The sequence below is a fragment of the Corapipo altera genome, unplaced genomic scaffold, assembly GCF_003945725.1.
Source record: "Corapipo altera isolate COAL_440 unplaced genomic scaffold, ASM394572v1 78, whole genome shotgun sequence".
NCBI lineage: Eukaryota > Metazoa > Chordata > Aves > Passeriformes > Pipridae > Corapipo > Corapipo altera.
In genome coordinates, this window is record NW_020884904.1 from 713,767 (window position 1) to 728,090 (window position 14,324).

Consider the following 14,324-nt stretch of genomic DNA (forward strand, 5'->3'; position numbering starts at 1 on the left):
TTGAATGAGGGAGGGGGAAGGCATAATTGACCTACAAAAAAGAACTGCTCCTCCAGAGATCCAACATCGGCCCCTGTTGACCGTGGTTAGAATTGTGCCAAAAAGCAGAAAGTACTGAACTGTTTCCCTTTTTGAAGGGTATTTTTGGGTACAGGATTATTGTTTGGCTGTTTTTGTGTTCTTTTTTTGTTCTGCCAATATACATATATCATTTAATAAAAGGCTGTTGTTTTTTACCTTTCTCATACTTCCTCAAATGGAGCCTCTTAATTTCGGACTAAAAATTTCTTAGAGGGAGGAGTCTGGTCTTCCTCATAACTCATCCTACTTAGCAAAACAATTCAGTCTCATTAAACTGAGAAACAGTGGAGTGCCAAGAGTGGCCAATCAACTGAAAATGAGAGACAGAGGGTAAGGGTTTTCTTTCCTGGGTGGAAGGTCTGTCATTCGACTTTTGAATACTGGCACTGAAATTGGCCATCCAACTCCCAGAACTGAATACGGACAAAGATTCCTCCCAGACAAAAGGTGCCACCACAGAAAGCTCTTGCTGCCCACGGAGTGCCCAGGCTGGCCTACCAAAAGCACCCAAAACCCAAAAGTTACAGGCTTTATTTCCTAGGGGAAAGGGCTGTTGTTCTCTTTTTTAAGCCCTGCGCTGAAATTCCCAGTCCAACTCCCAAAATTCCATATGGACGAATATTCCTCCCAGGCAAAAGGTGCCTGCACAGAAAACTCTTGTTGTCCGTTTAGTGCTGAGAGCGGCCCACCAACTGCACCTGAAACCCAAAGGTTACAGTCTGTCTTTCCTGGGGGAAAGGGCTGTTGTTGGATTCCAGACCTCTACACTGAAATTGCCAGAACAATTCCCAAAATTGAATACAGACAAAGATTCCTCCCAGAGAAAAGGTGCCTGCACAGAAAGTTCTTGCTCTCCATGTAGTGCCGAGAATGGCAGACCAACCACATTTGAGAGATGGAGGGTAAGAACTTTCTTTCCTGACTGAAATGACAGTCATTCACTTGCAGGAGCGCTGCGCTGAAATTGGTCATCTGACTCTCAAAATTCAAGACAGATGAAGATTCCTTCCAGAAAATATTTGGCAGCACAGAAAGCTCTTATGGTCCTTCGAGTGCCAAGATTGGTCCACTAACTGCACGTGAGAGAGGGTGAGGGTTTCTTTAATTTTTTAATTTTAGTTTCCTATTTTTTTCATTTTGTTTTCTTTTAACTTCTTTTAATTTCTTTTAATTTCTTTTTTTTTCTTTTTCATTTCTTTTCAATTCTTTTAGTTTCTTTTCATTTCTTTTTGTTTCTTTTCCTTTCTTCTGGTTTATTTTCATTTCTTTGTGGTTTTTTTTCATCTTTTAGTTTTCTTCTTCTCTCTATTCTTTTCTTATCTTTTATTTTCTTCTTTTTTCTTTCTGTATAGTAGCTGTAACAGAAATATATTCATTTCAGATACTCCACAGTTTTATTCTCTGCAGATATAATCAAGGAACAGGAAATACACTTATATATTTCAGTTTACCTACCAGGCACTGTGGGGTTTTTGACATCCCTGCTTACAGAACAGTAAGACACACAAGTAAAGATAAAATGAAAAAAATCTGAAGCCAACAGTGTTTTTTCTCACACATACAAGGGATTTCAGAAATACCCAAACAGAGAGGCCTTAAGAGGAGCTGCTCTGGGCAAAAGGCAACAACTAGAAGGGAAGTCTGATAGATAAAGAGTGAGCTTGCCAGGCATGAGTATTGTTTCATGGTTCTCTCCTTGCCATCTCAGACATATTAAAATGTTATAGGGACTTTAAGCAGTTGTCTGCTGGACACAATAATTCATTTTTCTGGCAGCAGATCATTATTTAAATTCATTGTTTTATTCCACTACCATACACAGGCAACTGAGGACACAGTGTAATAACAAAAAAAAAAAAAAGTGTTTCCAATGAAAATTTGAAATATCGTATCAGTTTATGAGAACATCAGATCATATAACCAATGACAAAACCTATCATATTTTAAATTATCTATATTTTTATAAAGATTACAACCTTAATCTAAGATCTGAACAAAACTAATGTAAAAAATAAATATATTTATGATCCTTTAAGATCACTATTGCCTGAGTCTTTTCTTATGAAATAAGGAAATATGAATCCAGTTTGCAAATGTCAAACTTCACGAAAAAGCACTTCATGATGAAAGAGTAGAACCCCTGGATTATTCACTCTTCATTAAGCCCATGTCTGCTGGGAAAAGGAGAGAAAGAGGAAGTACCTCTGGTAAAATAACCACACCACTGTAAAGTAGCAGTTGTCTGTTTTGGGTTGTTACTTCTCTTTATGAATAAATATAGCATAAATGGTCTTGTAATTAAATAGCTGAGCAGAAAGTAAACTCCTGCATGAGCAAAAAGGATTTGGATCATACCTTCAGACTTTTGACAAAGAGAAATGAACCAGGTTGGAAGAGCAGAGGGAAACACATATGCTGTACGAACACTCAGAGAAATGAAGCTAAACTCAGATTACTTCAATTTTCGGAAAGGTTTCAGCAAAGGTTATACAGGATTTCAAATACAGAAAGTAAATAGGACAAGAACTGGCAATATTGCAGGCATTTCTAGCATTTACTAATTTGGGTGAGTAAATACCGAGAAATCTCTGCATAATTTCATAATTTAAAGCCATTGGTGGAAGGTGCATTGACATTTTAGGTCAGTCAATTTGCTTTTAGTTCAGAAATAAGTTTTCTTCAAATTCTGTGAAGAATTGCAAGGAAAAAAATGAGGAAGAACAGATGATCTGTGATACTGCCTTCTGTTCAAGAAGGTTTTTTCATACTCTGTCGAGGAAAAAGAGAAGATACTGAACAGAACACGCAGTAGTGACATGGTGCATAGGTTCTTGTCTGGTTTTTGGTCCTTGAATTGGTCACCACCTTGGTGTAGCTCAGATAATTTTCATTCCAATTTGAGGTTTAGGAGGACTTAAGTAGGACACCCAAGTATAAGAGAACTCTTGGAACGAGAGCTCCAAAAACCAAAAGAAATTCGTTTGTTTCATTATTTGTAAAGAGTGATAGCTCACAATACATGAAAACAAAGTGAAACTAAAATCTCCTTGATGATAAGGAAAACCAGGAAATATTCTACTCATTTATTTAAAAAACAAGAATGAAGCCCCATCAAAACCTATTACTCATAAAAAATGAGGCAAATTTTTTAATACTTGGACACCGGCTCTGCCACTAATGTAGAGCTTATTTTCTTTCCAGCTTGTAGTTTAAAAAGGTCATTTATATGATTTTCTTTGATCTATGTAGATTGTCTGTCTTTCTATCACAGCCTATTGAAAATTTTGTTGATGAGATAATTATAAAATTAATAGATTCAACATGAAACTTGATTAGAAACAGCCCACTTGATTTCAAGAGCAGAAACAATAAATACTCAATTGTCTTGCTGGAATTCATGTAATTTTGGGAGGAATATTTTGTATAAACAGTGTATCAACTGAACTTAGGAAATTTCCTTTTAATGAACCCATGAGGGTCTGGACTGGGGAGAAGGCCCAAAGAACCTTTTTGTTACCACCTAGAGTACACTGTATATGTGTACTTTCAAAGCATGGAACAAATAGTGCATTTTGTTCCTGAAAAGAATTTAAAAAAATGTAAAAATTGAAGTAATCCCCAACACTTTCAGTGCTAATTTGTCAGATTATCTTGGCACAAAGTAGATAATAAGTCATGACCCAAAAGTCCTTTTTCACTGAAGATACCTCTTTTGAAGGGTTCTTTCCTTCTGATTAATGATTTGAATCTTTCAATTGCCCTGATTACAGGCTGCCAAACAACTCATGGAACCCAAGCATTCTCAAGAAGTTCATCAGCACAGCATCCAGCACACAAACAAACCCTGCAGGAGACTGAAGGATGTGACAAAGTCCTTCTTGGACTGTCTTGGGCCAAAACAGAGCCCATTTTTCCTCCCAAAGGCAGCATCTTGTCTCAGTTTAATGAGGCTGAAGTGTTTTGCTAAGGAGAACGAGTTATGAGGTAGACCAAAATGCTTACTCTAAGCAATTGTAAATCCGAAATTAAGAAGCTCCAATCGAGGAATTATGGGGAAAGGAAAAAATAACAGCCCTGTTTGGTTTTTCAGAACAAGTAAACTTATGACAATCCTCAGCTAAGAGACCATTTGTACCCATGGAGTGAGTTCCCTGTTAGCTTTAAATCACACAACCTCTTTTTTCCTGAGGTGAACTCAAGTGCAAGTTGTATTCTGTGAAACACGTTTGGCACTTCTGTCAGAAAAGACAATCAGTGCATTTATTGAAAAAATTAGGAGAAGCTTTCTCTGCTCCCTGAAGCCTCCTGTCCTCATGCACTGCCTAAGCTTTTTCCTTCAGCTGGCTTTTCAGTAGCAGAGTCTTAATGCGAGAGGGAATCACATTGTGAACAAAGAGTCTGACTGCTGCAAGACTACTTTACATGTTTATATAAAAAATACAAATTAGCATGTGATTCTTCTATATATAATGGAAGTAAATTGCCTGGAAGAAATCCTGCAGCTACCCACTTTACAATTTACTTAAGACAAACATTTATTTCCAGTCAGAAAGAACACAGTAATTTTTTGACAAAGGCGACTGTGGAATTGTTTAAGTCTGTACAAGGAAAGGCTGTTCTGCTGGTACCAAGGAAAACAAACATGCCTTTGCAGAAGAGACCCTTATTTTACTGCTATGTAAATTATGGAATCACAGTATCTGGGTTTAGCTGTTATAATGCTTTCAACATTCGCCACTGTAACACTTTCCTTTTATTAAGGAAAGAACCAAAAGAATTTTAGTCTCTAAAATGAATAAAATTAAAATCCTATCCCAAGTAAAGTTTACTTTGTACAAGGAGGAGAACAAAAGACTCCATAGACCCTGTCAAAGATTCTGTTTCTGCCAGTCTAATTTAAAGGAAAGGCCCTCAGACCAGGCACAAACAGCAGAGAGGAAGTAAAGCAGTGAATTTGCAGAAATGAATTTGCTTCCAGACCTCCAGCAGAAAAAACACAATATAGTCATGATATTGTGCACACACACACACACAGCCTTGCATGTCTAGTTTTTGATCAACTAAGTTTATTCTGAGTTTAGACCATTTGAGCCACACATATAAAATTAAGCAGAAAATAAGAAAAATAATGGAAAAAAATTCAACTTAAAAAGAACCAACTCAAGCCTATTTCATATTTTCAAATACAACAATCCTACTAACAAGATGGGACAGCTAGAGTAAATGGTACCAACCTTCATCTCTCTATATACTGATTTATATACTCCATTCTTTATTATTTAATTTCAGTGTAGAGCTATAAGGGAAAATTAGTAACCACAATTTATACAGAAGCAAAGATGAAAAAAGGATTACAATTTACTGTCACATTTGCAATCATCTGAGCACAAGCACATTAGAATAACTATACTCCATCAGATCCTAAACCCATCCACTCCTGTCTTCTGCCTCCAGCAGTGGGTAACCAGGAACGGGAAAAATGTTGAGGCAAGCAGGTTGTGCTACTTTCTCCAGCTTACCCTGCCAGCCTTGCCTATGTAACGAGGAAGATAATGACATAACTGAGCTTTCTCTATGCTGACAAGTGACATCTTGAGTTTTAAGATGCTGAAGAATATTATCCCCATGCTGTAACACTCAATGGTTTTTGCATTTCACACATCTGACTCCCCATACATACACTTACAGCAGGAAGCCAAAGAGATGGGAAGTGCATGTTGTTAAAACCAGAAGCTAATTTTTGGATGAGCTGTGTTTCAGCTGAAGGTACAAAGGCACTTAAAGCAATGAACCGATCAGCATATCAGGTTAGGCTTGTATCAGTCTCAGAGTTGATCTGTGTAAAGTTCAGTATGTTAACAGGGGCCAATAATAAAGCTGAAATCCCCCCAACATCAGTTTTGCTGAACCAGGAAAAAACCCTACCTTTTCCATTTGCCTGGTTTTCTTTGGTTTCTTTTTTCTTTAAGACACTCTCACTGAAATTTATGCATCATGTCACATCACTTCAGCTAAGGGAACCTGAGAGGAAGAGTAGGAAGCATCTTCCTTATCTATCTGTAAATATGGAAGAAGCTGCACGTTACCAAGATGGGCACAAGCAGAGTGGTTAATTTTTGTCTTTCTCCTGTGCTCTAATCCCATGGAAAGCTCTCCAGCAAATTACAGGCATGGACATGGATATACACCAGCAGGCAAAAGGCTGAAACCTCAAAAATCAGTGTAAACCAGCAGGTTCTAAACACAATGGAACAGCAATGACAGCCAGAGGTGTGGTCCAGCTGCAAACTCACATCCTGTGTTGCCGTGGCTTCAGAGAGAACAGAGAGCTTTGCACAGACTGAATGAGTTTATACTGCCTCTTGAATGAGCCAACAGTCTATCCAGGGCTGCTGTTGACAATTCTCAGAAGTAGCTGTTAAATCTTGAATTAGTTTGAAGTCAGGCTCATTAAATTTGGAAATGAGCTACAAAGATGTTTTCAAAAAGAATGAGTGAGTGAGTCAATTTTTAATTACTTATCAAGAAGGGGTTTTCAGGAGAGGTCATCTTCACAACTGTGCAAAGCAATAAATATAACACATTTACAGCTGGTTTTGTTTTCATGACAAGCGCCCAGAATTTCAAGGGAGTACAGAGATCAAAAATGGCTTGCTTTGACCAATATTTATGTAATATTCTATCTTCCAGCACACAGACACAAAAAAGCATGAACATAACAATCTGCTCTTCTTAAAGGAAATAATCCATGTATTTACATTTGAGCAAAAATAACGAGACCTTCTGTTCAAGTCATCTGAAAAAACTTCCTTACACTCCAGTCACACAAAGACATGCTTTGATCAAAATCTGGCACTCGTACAGCGAGTTCAACCGCTGCAAGATTCTGCAGGTCATTACTTGTAGTTCTCCTTGCTCATTCTCACATTTAATCTGGCTGCATCCATCCAATGAAGGCAAATCAACAGCGACAGAGTGATGTACTGGAATTATCATTCGTGCCAGAGTGTTTTATGGTTCTGAGTGCATTAGGTTACGGTTTGGATGTGGAGTTTTTACCCCTGGCAGCTGCTCTCACTGACCTGCTGTGGTTTCTAAGCATTGTTGCCTGGCAAGGCCGTAGGAGCAGCAGCGTTAGAGCAGATGCTCACACCACCTGCGGTGAATTTTGGGAGATAGTTTCCTTCCCCCACCACCTTTAAGCAACTCCTCCTTTTCTGTCATGGGTAATCCAGAAATCTTTTTTTAACATGTGCAGAAAATTTTTTTTTGTTTTGTTTTGTTTTTTTTGTTTTGTTTGGGTTTGGTTTATTTTAAGGCAAATGTCTGTCCAAATATTGTCCCTTATGCAAAGTACTGCTTATGTGTCACCTCTTCATGGGGGTCTGCTCTCTCATCCCACCTGTCTCTGTGATCAGGAGACCTTAATACACCCTGATAAGCAAAAAATGCACATAACATGAACTCTCAGAAAACTTGGGTCTGGCTTTATCAAGGACTCCCCCTACACTACAAATACCTTTTAATGCATTTTAATCTGACCAGAGGATATTCTTGCACCCACAATCATAATCACAGGACCAGATGGCTCTTGACCTCCACAACAACACCACCACCAAACCTGTTACACCATGGCCTGTGAGCACCAGAGTGCTCTGCACAAGCCAGCAGAGTAAATTATACCCATCCATAGAGCACCACTGGGTGGTTGCTTCCAGCAGATGACAGGGGATTTTTATTTCCAGAACAACAGAAAATGGGGATTTTGAGGCTAAGAGAAAACATGTCAAAATGAGGACCTTTTGCCTCTGAATAATTCTTTTCTCTGAAGTTAGATCAGCTTCAATAACAAATAACTGGGGAAAAGAGACTTCCAGTAAACGTAGGGAAGATGTGACATGACACTCTAGTATAGAGAAAGAAGTGATTTAGGAGAGAATGGAACATTTTACAAGTTATTATATTACACATATCACACATTATTATACTATTACACAGCTGAGCTCCCTGATTACGCCAAATAGGGGTTTAACCCTGACTTTCAATCCTTCCCTCACCTTTTCTCTTTTGAATAGAAACGATTGCTATTCTTATTCCAGAGCATGAAATCTGGATATATGTGCTAGTACTCAGCAAAGAGATTGCAGAACATATCAGTACCAACAATGTTGTCTGCCACACTGGTGAAACATCCCTACATATTTTGAAATGCATTTCAATGACAGACTGGCTTCACAAGGCCAAAACCAGTTTAGTTGATTATTTTCAGTGCATATTCCCTCAGCACACAAAAGATTTCAAATTCTGACAACCTATTACTGAGAAGTATATACTTTCTGATAAGAAGATCTAAAGCTCTGAATTTGGAATATTTTCTGTGTTACTAGAATTAAAAGTATTGAAAATGAAAAGTTCCAATTAATTCAAATTCCAGTGTAAGGTTTCACATTGTCAATTTTTCTACTCTGAACCAGAGAAGTGACAAAATCAGTTAAAAGAAAATAAGAAATAATTAACTAGTAGAACTTTAGCTCTAAATACAAAAATCTGCAATGTTCCTGCGGTTTGGTAAATGTAATCTATTGATAAACTTCTCTTTTACGAGGTTGCCTGACTGAAAAAAAACAAATTATGGAGTGATTAATTAGAAAACATACCAATTAATAACTTAGAAGAGATTCTAATTTGAAAACTAAGTACTGACCGTATTGCTTCTTACTACTAAAAATTCTGAAGTAGCTACCAGAAATCAAATACCCTTTTACTTTTTAAGGGTGAGCTCTGCTATACAGGAAAGTCGTGAGGAGCAATAATTTTTAAGTTTACTTTAGCTAGGTATCAATACAGCATTTTTATTTTAAAGCCTTGAACTTGGAGGCTTTAACATTTCATTCTAAAGGCTTCCCAGGACTTTGAGATTTTTAGATTCAACTTCAAAGACCAGCTTTGGCTTTTAAAGCTTTCCAAAGTGTTATGAAGCATAAAGTTGCATGATTTAGGTGGGTAACTGAAGGTCCTAACAAAAACACATTAGCTTCTGCATAATCCTGGAAGGAATGGCCTCCAGCAATCAACTCCCAGTTTGAATTTCAAATTCTCCAATTACCCAAACTTGTAGTGTCCCAACACCCCCAGCATTATTTTTCCTCTTTTGGGGAAACCCACAATCCCATGACCATTTCTTGGGATGCACATAAACAGGCTTCTGGAGGCTACTGAGGCACAGGACTTGTTCAGTCCGGAGGGATGCCTTTAGCAAAATGCTCCAGGATATGTTTTTCCACTCGTGGTCTTTTGAATTTGCCTTGCCATAAGGACACAGCAACAATGGCTGTACCAAAAAGTGCCTTCATCAGTCGCTGCACACACTCCTGCAGCAGGTGGTGGATGAGGGATGAATTATCTCCAGATGAACACGGTGCTATTTCACTTACTCAACTAAAGCTCCAGCCACCGAGCTGGTACATTAAAGATGATTCCACTAACTTCACTTTTAGTCAATTTATGAAGAAGAGTGCACTTTTTTAAAACACAGACCAAAGGTACCCAGTTTCAGCAGATGGCACAGAAATACACACTCCAAGTGCACAGATCCAAGCTCCCGCAGCTCTGATTCCATGACAAAGAGTCAACTTTCATTCCAGCTCCCTCTCTCAGCTCATTCAAAGTAGGTGCTCATAGACTGGTCTGCACTCCTGCTGCCTTAAAATGCTCTTCAGATATGTCTAGCCTTATTCTGCAGTGTCTCTTTCACCAGGATTTAAGTTCATGTAGAAACTGGTTTATATGTCTGTGTCCTAAGTCTGGGTTATGGATTCTGTGCTTGTACAATCAATGTCCAAAAGTTGTGTTTTAACACTTGAATTCAAGATAACCTGGATTTTTATTTTACTTCATTTTGCAGGCAGCTACTCATCCATATCATTATTTACATTTCAATATAAAATTCTTAATGCAAACTACAAAAAAAGTATCATAGTTCAAATGAAAATAACTTATCTATATTTAGACCTAATTATTTTTTAGACCTAATTATTTAACCTATTTTTTTTTAAACATATCCAGGAGTCTGGCAATTCAATTTCTAATCCCAAATCCATCAAGATATTTAGGTCCTCCACTGTCTAGACACTTCACTTAAATCAAAATCAGTGGCGTTCAACAATATCAGTATGTTCACTGAACAGGCCCTTATTATGATTAAGTTACTTCACATGAATATTCAGTATCTGTCATGTACAGGGATTTCTGCACACCTCATTAGATAGGAGAGCTGTATATATGAAATATTTCAGAAGTGTTCACTTTTGAACACTTATGACTCTGACTGGATGTGGCACTTGGTAACCACGGTGGTGTTGGATCAAGGGCTGGACTTTATGATCTCTGAAGTCTTTTCCAACCTGGTTGATTCTATGATTCCATGACTCATTCATAGCAATTTGTTACATTTATTCTTGAAATTCTTAGCGTACCTAAGCACACCTTATATATGCTTGTTAGGCTCACAGGCCCACACACAGAGCACACACTTTACAAGGAGTGCACTCCAGTGATACAGAGCACTGGATACAATAGCATTTGTGCAGAAATTATTTATTAAGTTTTGGCTTGGAAGAATCACCACAAGGAAAAGCAAAGTCATGCCACGAAGTGGTTGGTTTGATAAATAATGGAAGAAGATTTCATAATACAGAACTCTATTATCCCTTCAGCATAAAGTGCGAGGGAGGAGGAAAGCTAATAACACGGTGGCATAAATTTCTCCTAATGGAAAGACAGGCAGATTCTTCCCTCAGGGGGAGCAGGATTAGGGTTTGTACAAGGACTAAGAGCTAGAAGTTACTCCAGGTTTACCAGCTGGTGAAGAACTGAGCACAGCCTGCCTTTGCCACTCACCCTATGAGACAGCAGAAGTAACTGGCAGAAGGGGCAGCACTGGAGCGTGAGGCTGCTGAGCTCCCAGGCACAAGAAACTACCCAGCCTGCTTGACAGTCCCCTGGCCAGCTCTGCACTGTTAGCAAGTGATGATATAGTGCACAACTTGTCATGATTTCATTTAAAAACCAAATCAATAAAGGAAATTACATTATTCTTATTGGAGGGATTGAAAACCCCTCCAAGGTTTAGCTGCTGTCAGAACACCCTGCCGCTAGGCAAAGAGACAGGGAAAAAAAATACAGGAATTTCTGATGAAAATGAAGTGCATTTAAGAATTTTAAAAAAGTTTACTTCATTCAGTCTGCAATTCTGTTTTTGTAACCCCCCAGGGTTCAGCCACCATGTATTTTGTCAGTTCTATCTCTTCAACCATATACCACCTTCAGCTTCATTTCTGAGTAGGGACGTGGGGGTGTGATGTAATCATGCAGTCTAGCTTTTCAAACGATTCAGTGTTATTTGGGTGTCTCTTTGCTATCTATCATCTAGAAATTTATACTGCTTTTCAGATTACTCAAAGGAATTAAAGCTCTTCAGGACATAATTTCTTTCCCTGCAATTTCTTTCCCTGGCAAAAGCAGAAAGAGAAATTCAATCTGTTTTCACTGAAAGACCAAGAAGTATTAGACTACACACTCATGCTCAGACAGCTGTACATAAAGGTGTCTGGCTCCACATATCTTAATTTTCTTCTCCTGAAATCAAGAGTAATCATTGTGTGGACATGGTATAAAAGCATGTTGAAAGTGAGCCTCATCTCAGCTGAAGCAGATCATTTCCTTTTGATGCAATACAATACAATCAACATGGGTGGCAAACAAAAGCTTCGCATAAGGGCTTACAGAGCACAAACAAAAGAGCGGCCCGAGGGGCAGATAATCAGTTTACACAGAACTTACTGTACCCCTGTTATCAAGATGGAAAACAGCAGCAGAAATTAAGCTGAAGTGAAATTTCATTTTAGGATTGCTAAGTACGTGATCAGAGAGACCACATTAGGTTGAGAACCACTACTCTTAGCAGGCTGCTAGTGAGCACTGCTGACACTTGTCATCTCTGCGTGCAAAGGGCTGAGCAGGTACTTTCAGGTTCCGTTGTACAGTTCTGCCTGTCACTAAAGGCAGGCAAAGTCCTTGAACTGTTACGGCTCTTCCAAAATCCCCCAGGAGAATCTGGTAGCAGCTGAAAGGACCTGGAGGATTAAGCACTTTGGAAACAGTCTACATGCTGTAATTTGAAACACTCAAACTCCCGTCTCCTGCCATCGCCTCGGTGACAGCAGCTGCTCACGCTGCTGCCACCACCGTGCCTGTATCTGTCACCATCCTCTCTCTCCTGACACAGGGTCAAGCAGGAACAGCAGCAGTAGAAAAACTAGAGTGTTTTGTTTTAAAATGGCCTTTTATTAAATGAGCTTAGCATTCCTTGGTTAGTTAACTATTTGTCTAAATAACTTCCTGGGCCTAACCATGGTTCTAGGGCATGTCCACTTCTGTGTTATGTAAAGCTCTGAGGTACTATCCTCTGTCTGTCCTAGTAGCATCACATCGTAAAACATGAAACTTTCTGCTATGTTTTCAGTATGGTGTAGTAGCCATTTTTTTAAACAACACTGTGTATTTTAACAATAACAGGAAGCATCTGTTGTTGCATCAGTCATAGAAGTGCTCAGACATTTGTAATAGGTCAAATGTTACTAACCTAGACTGACATCAGAGAGCTGAGGTCTAAAATGTTTCCTCAGGGGAACAAATGTCTGTAAATAACTGTATTGTGTTTAAAGGTCCGAGAGCAGGTGCTTTATCCCTTTGACCTGTTCTCTGCCTGCCTTGAAAGTCCTCCCCTGTAAAGAGACTTCAACAGCACTTTCTTTATTCATTATTATTATTATTTATGGAAGGAGATTTTTATCCCACAGTAGCTGGAGACATTTGCTTGGAATATACTTAAAAAAAAAAAAAGAAAAAGCCTTAAGAGCAATAACCCCATTATATTTCAAAATCAATTATTTCCGTAATAGTTCTGCTGATATTTTATGGGTATTCCTTTGTACTGTTTAATACAGAAACCAGATACCCTTTGCATTCAGGAGATGTCATGGGCCAGCAGGTGTTATTCTGAGTGAGGACTGACAAACCACAGGTTGCCATTTCACCATTACAGCATCCTCACTCCCCATGCTCTATATTCTTTATTGCTATCATCAAAGTAATGAAGCATCTGAGATGAAAGATGGTAAAAAATTCAGTATCACTGCTATGAATTCTTCTGTTCCAGCTGCTTTGCTTCTCATTTCAAATCACAATCCTCTGCATAGCCACAATATCATAAGCTATTGCATCAGAAGTGATTAAGATGTTATAAAATATGAAGGATTATCAAACTGAGGGAATCCTGGCTGGTGCAAAGAGATGAACAGATGAGTAACTCTCATCCTGTATGTAAAGTGAAGAAGTAAAATACACGTTCAACAAAATAAACTACCAGCTGTGACAAAAATTAGTATTCCTCTCTTGATTTTCCCAGAGCTATGCTGATTTACCTCAGGCAAAGATCTGTTTCATGGTTTAGCCTTGTCATATATCATCAGTAACTTCCTTGCAAGTTATCAGCTGTGTGCCCTTGTGACCAAGAAGGCCAGTGGTGCCCTGGGGTGAGATAAGAAGAGCATCACCAGCAGGTCAAGGGAGGTGATCCTGCCCCTCTACTCAGCCCTGGTGAGGCACATCTGGAGTGCTGTGTCCAGTTCTGGGCTCCTCAGTACAAGAGAGAGATGGAGATCCTGGAGTGGGTCCAGTAGAGGGCAAAGATGATTTGGAGACTGGAGCATCTCTTATGAGGAAAGGCTGAGGGAGCTGGGCCTGTTCAGCCTCAAGAAGAGACAAGTGAGAGGGGACCTTATCAATGCCTGTCAGTATCTGCAGGGAGGGTGTCAAGAGGATGGATTCAGGCTCTGCTGGTTGTGCCAAGCAATAGGACAAGAGGTAACAGGCAGAAACTGATGCCCAGGAAGTTCCCCCTGAACATGAGGAAGAACTTCTTTACTGTGCAGGTGACTGAGCACTGGAACAGGTTGCCCAGAGAGGATGTGGAGTCTCCCTCACTGGAGACATTCCAGAACCATCTGGATGCAATCCTGTGCCATGTGCTCTGGGATGACCCTGCTTGAGCAGGGAGGTTGAACCAGATGACCCCTTCCAACCTGACCCATTCTGTGATTCTTTTCTACGTCATTACAAATGTCTCTTCACTGCAGCATCAGCAACACTCTTCAACATATACACAGCCTCCTCCCTGATGT

General features: G+C 39.2%; 1 long non-coding RNA gene across 1 annotated transcript in view; it reads right to left on the minus strand.

Annotated features, from left to right (window-relative positions):
* Nucleotides 1-6,013: 6,013 nt before the first annotated feature.
* Nucleotides 6,014-14,324, minus strand: part of LOC113950867 — a 227,975-nt gene continuing 219,664 nt past the window's right edge. Inside the window, exon 3 of the long non-coding RNA XR_003528920.1 lies at nt 6,014-6,102. This is a non-coding gene — a long non-coding RNA (uncharacterized LOC113950867). The remainder of the gene's footprint in view (nt 6,103-14,324) is intronic.